Here is a 5629-nt window from a genome sequence, read left to right as displayed (position 1 = left end):
AAAAAAACAGGGCACTTTTTAACTGGGTATAATGGGAAACACTTGTAATACCAGCACTCAAAGAGCAGAAGCAGAAGGATTTCCAGTTCAAGTCTACCCTAGGTTACAAAGTGAAAGCCTTATCTCAAAAGCAAAACAGGGCCAGTGAGAGTAGAGTAGAGAAAAGCCACCAAACATGACCACCTGAGTTTGATCCCTGGGACTCAAATGGTTGTAAAGAGAGAACCAACATGGTGCTCTCCAACCTCAACAACCCCCATCTCAGTTTTTAAAATTTAAACAGCCAACTAAAAAAGTCTCTTTCTTGGGCAGCAAGATGGATCCTCTGGTAACAGTGCAAGCTTAACCATGTGAGCTAGATCCCTGGATCTCACTGTGGAAGGAGAACCAACTTCCACAAGCTGTGCTCTGACCTCCCTGATGAGCATACATGTAATGTTGTTGTTTCAAGACAAGGTTTCTCTGTGCAGCCTTGGCTGTCCTGGAACTCTTTCTATAGACTAGGCTGGCTTTGAACTCACGAGATCTGCCTGCTTCTGCCCCACAAGCGATAGAATTAAAGGTATATGCCACCGCTGTCTGGCTGCTCCTAAATTTTCAAGTAGACTATCTTGCACCCCAACTCCAGCTCAGATGCTACAAAAAAGTCTGAAAACCAATGCCTGGCTACAAATTTTAGCAAGCAAGAAAATCTATCTCTATTGCCAAGAACTGATACTAGGGGGCTGGAGAAATGGCTCAGCAGTTAAGAGCACTGACTGCTCTTCTAAAGGTACAGTTCCCAACATCCACATGGCAGCTCAAAACTGTCTATAACTCCAGTTCCAGGGGATCAGACACTCTCACATAGACACAAACGCAGGAAAAATACCAATGGACATAAGTAGCCAAGGATGTCCATGAACAACTCCAAATGCTGGAATTACAGCAGATCACCATGTCTTATACCAGCTCTGAAATTCTCATAGGTTGCTTCCCAAGCATCCAAAAAAGGAATACATTTAATTTTTTACTTAACTATGGCCAGTAAGATTCAAAGACCATTTGAGGTTTTATTTTGTTTTGCTTCTCAGAGGAGTGAAAAGCTGAATTATGACTCTTACTCTGAATTATTCCAGTTTCTAAAAGATCCGCCTCTGGAGGGGATATTCCAGTTTCTAAAAGATCTGCCTCTGGAAGGGGATATTCCAGTTTTTGGTACAATCCTGATGCAAAGTACAGCTGTCCTGTAGAGTCAGCTAATAAAGGAAATTTTTAAAAGTCAAGGTAGGCCCAACTATCCGAGTCTGCCAAGTTTCAACAGATCTAAGTTAAAGACAATTAACATTTAACCTCTGTAGCTCAGTGCCTTTAGCAATTGTCGAGCACTCATATTCCTATATCTAGTGACTCAACATCTCAACTGACTGCCGCAAGCAAAGAAACAAAGGAACTCAAGACAAACCAGGGGCCTCGCAGGATTTCCTCTTCAGGTCCCCAGTGAAATCAGGCCATTCAGTAAGCATGCAACTTTCCAAGGCTCACAGATCCTCACACCCTAGTCAGGGTTTTGGCTGAGGCACTTTATCAGCAAATGTTTACCAATTTTTATCAAGTGAATTTATAAATATCCTACTGAACTGGGAATGCCTAGCAAACAGATTATGTCTTGTGATGTTTCCAGAGGGAAAAAGAAACAACTGAATACTTTTTACTCTTCAAAGAAACTAAAAACATTGACAAAACAGCATGATGTACACACCTGAATTCCAGCACTAAGGAGGCAGAGGCAGTAGGATCTCTGTGCGTTGAGGCCTGTCTAGAGAAATGGGTTAAAGACAAGACTAAACAATTTTGAGAGATCCTGACTCAAAGGGGAAAAAAAAACAAAGATTTAGGCTGGGCAATAATAAATATATAAAAATAATGCAAGCTCATCATAATCCTAGCAGTTAGGAGCCAGAGGATCTCAGATTCAGTCAGTGAAAACTACATGGCAAGATTTCCTTCTCAAAACGCAAAACACTGGGTAGGGTTGTGGGCTCAGTAGTAAAATACATGCTCATCTTGTTCAAACTGCACCTCCAAAAAAATCTTTTTATTAATAATTGTTAAGTATGATATGATGTTTATAATAACTATTATAAACTGTAGCACTATACTAGAACTAGGAAAGCATAAAACCTACATGACTACATGACTGTTTAAGGCCAGTATGACCACTTAAACAAAACCATTTCTAATCTCTAATCCACTTCTGAAAAATCACAGGATGTCCATGCAGAACTAAGATCTTCCGTGCCGTTATCTCGCCTGTGAGATGTTAGTGGATTTACTTTACGAGTCTCTCAATAAATCTCACTTTATAGGTGGTAAAACACTCAAGGATTTAGAAAGGACTGAAGATCAAGCGCTCCCCCTCAACTGGACATTATATGGTGTTTTTGTCTCCCTCCTCTAGTTGAGTTTGCGGTGCCCGCAACTGAACACAGGCCACAACAACTGGTCCTTCAGAACCAATTTAAACGACATGACACAGACAGTCCTTGTGCAAGCAGTGTGCAAGGCGATCCCGACAGTTCTTACAGAGCAATTAAATCACCTGGAGCTCTGTGCTTTGGCGGTGACAGGTGACCTCCTAGTCCAGACCAACCGGCTACATCTATGACTGAGTCCTCTCAGTCTTGCACTCTGCACCACAGGGTTCAAATCCCCACAGGGATTCTAAGGGATCTTGCCACCTAGGGGAGCCACTGAAGGCCGGCCCAAGAAGGCCGCCACGCCCCGGGCTCCTTCGGGACCTCAGGTAGGCTCATGCGCTGCGCTGCTGCACAAACTTCGACCCCGGAGTCACCTCAAGAGCATTCGTGACGCTGGGAGGGGATGTGCCCCACGGGAACACCAGAGGACACTTGGGGATGGAACTCAAAGGCCGTCTAGAGCGCAACGTCCGCGGTTTCGGGCTCAAGTGACGCTCCAGGCCCACTCGGTGGCCCCTCTCCGACCCCCAGTCTCCCACTCGCTCGCCCGCCTCAGCCCGCTTCCGGCCACCCCCCGCCCGACGTCCCCTCAGGCTGAGGACGAGTCGCGGGGCGACAGCGGAACAGAGTTTCGAAGAAGGCCTCCGCCACGCAAGGACCCGGGCGGGGAGGACCGGGCACAGAGCGGACCACTCACCGTCAGCCGCTCCGCAGGTCACTGAGTCTCCGCGTCTGCGACTCTCTCTGTACCTTCCCAGCCGAGCGGGCGAGCGCGAGGACGGCAGGACGTGCGCACGCAGCGAGGGGCGGGGTCACCAGGCCCCGCCCCCAGGCGCGCGGCAGCTAGCGGGAGGCTCGTGGACGAGCTGACACTGCCTTCCGAGAAAGCCTCGGGAGTGGGGAGTGGTAATGTTAACCGGAGAGGAAGGAAGCGTGTCAGCAAAAGCCAACTGCTTGTTGATCGAGAGTGGGGACTCAAGCCTGGAATCCCAGCACTCGGTGGGGGACAGGAGTGGGGCTGAGGCAGGAGAATTCAAGAGCAACCTGGGCTACAGTGTGAGCATTTGTCAGTGCTCAAACAAAAACACAACGGGATTGGGAATGTAACTTGTTGGGAAAGAATTATTAGATTCTTAACACTGCAAAAGAGGAAAGAAGGAACGAAAGAAAGAAAGAAAGAAAGAAAGAAAGAAAGAAAGAAAGAAAGAGAAAGAAAGAACAGCTTTACAGTGACATAATTGTCTTTCATAATCCTTATATATCTGTACATGTATGTAGGTGCCAAGTTGACCACTTGGCACTTAACACGCGAGCCAGCCCTAAGCAGTTCCCGTGCTAACGCACATTTTGACTCCTGTCTCTGTCCACCTCTGCTAACAGTCCTGTATCTATCTTCTTTGTGGGGACTAGAGATGTAACTCAGAGTAAATTAATGCTATTGATGAGGACCCAATTGCATTCCCAGCACCGACATTGGTTGTCTAGCAACTGCCTGTAATTCCAACCTCAGGGGGCCTGAGCCCTCTTCTTCCTCTTCCACTAACACATGCATATACCAATACTCAAGTGCACATAATTCAAAAATAAAAATAAAATCTAGCTTGCTTGCTTGCTTGCTTTCTAGATCTCACTTATGTAGCCGAGGCTGGCCTCTAGTGCAAGATCGTCCTACATCACAATACCCTGAGCTAGGACCACATGCATGTGTCATCAAGCCCAACTAACAATTCCACTTCTGGGTAGCTATTCCTAGCTATATACTTGGATATTTTATATACTTTTATAGTGAGAATTTTAGTTTCTTTAGACACTACTTCTTTCTTTCTTTCTTTCTTTCTTTCTTTCTTTCTTTCTTTCCTTCGGGCAGGTACTCACTTTGTAGGTCCAGGCTCACTTGATTTCATGTTGACCCTCCTGAGCATTTTGCATGTGGGGGTTACAAGCAAGTTCCAATTTGTGGCTTATTAGTACTTTCTATCTTCTTTGGTTGGTTGGTTGGGTTTTTTGTTGTTGTTTTTTCAAGACAGGTTTTCTCTGTGTAGCCCTGGCTGTCCTGGAACTCACTCTCTAGACCAGGCTGGCCTCAAACTCAGAAATCCACCTGCCTCTGCCTCCCAAGTGCTGGGGTTATTAAAGGGGTGCACCACCACTGCCCAGCACTTACTTACTTTTTTAACTATTACAGTTTTGGTTTGGCTTTGTGCTGGAGATGGAATTCTAGATTTTGAGTAAGCTCTCTTACTGAGTTATGCTGAGGGACATTTCTGTACACTCTGCATTCTTAGTCTGATTCCTGTACCCAGAGATCCAGCTACAGTCTCGACTTTGGTATGACTCAGTATTTTGTAAAATATTATTCTCTATCACCTCCTGATTGGTTAAATAAAGAGCTTAATAGCCTATGACTGGGCAGGAGAGGATAAGGCAGGACTTCTGAAGCCAGAGACAGGGAGAGCATCTCAGGTGGGAGATGAGGGAGACGAATCAGAACAGGAATGAAGGAGGAGGAGCCAGAGCAAGCCTGAGATGGCAGGAAAGGGCCACATGGCTGGGAAGTAGGCCAGCATACTTGGTTTGAATAGCTTAGAATCTGCCTGGCTCAGCGCCTCACCTTTATATAAATATACACATTTATTAAAGACCTTTATTAAATATAAAGGCCTCCGTGTCATTATTCATAGCAAGGAGGACATAGAAAAGCTCCGGACTTTTGCAGACGTATGTCCCCCCAACCCAGCAAATGTTCTCTTTCTACCTCTCTCAGGTGCACGAAGCACCCACAAGCTAGGAAGATTTCCACACTAGAAGTTTTCACCAAATTTGCAGACTCTTTTCCTACTCAACACTATTCACAAAAGAAACAAGAAGTTCTGGAAGCAGCCTAAATAATCTAATTGATGACCAAAGTATAAAGGCAATTTCTCCATGAGCAGGACCAGGGTGTTGGATTTTATTCAGACAGAGTTACAAGAGAGTGGTGTAAGTAAGCTCTCCTCAGAGTCTTCTTTTCTGTCATTATTATTATTATTATTATTATTATTATTATTATTGAGAGAAGATGCACTACTAGGGATTGAATCCAGGATCTCCAGCACGCTAGACAAGAACTCTACCACTGCTGGGCATGGTGGCGCATGCCTTTAATCCCAGCACTCGGGAGGCAGAGGCAG

General features: G+C 45.5%; 1 protein-coding gene across 1 annotated transcript in view; it reads right to left on the bottom strand.

Moving 5' to 3' along the window:
* Hmox2 (heme oxygenase 2) overlaps window positions 1-3267 on the bottom strand; it is a 29733-nt gene extending 26466 nt beyond the window's left edge. The window contains exon 1 of the mRNA XM_021209218.1: window positions 3157-3267. The gene's annotated coding sequence lies outside the window, so the exon portion shown is untranslated. The remainder of the gene's footprint in view (window positions 1-3156) is intronic.
* Between the last annotated feature and the right edge of the window lie 2362 nt (window positions 3268-5629).

This window comes from Mus pahari, chromosome 12 (assembly GCF_900095145.1).
Source record: "Mus pahari chromosome 12, PAHARI_EIJ_v1.1, whole genome shotgun sequence".
In the NCBI taxonomy this organism is placed as follows: domain Eukaryota; kingdom Metazoa; phylum Chordata; class Mammalia; order Rodentia; family Muridae; genus Mus; species Mus pahari.
The sequence above is the reverse complement of the archived record's forward strand: the minus strand, read 5'-3'. Positions and strand labels throughout refer to the sequence as shown.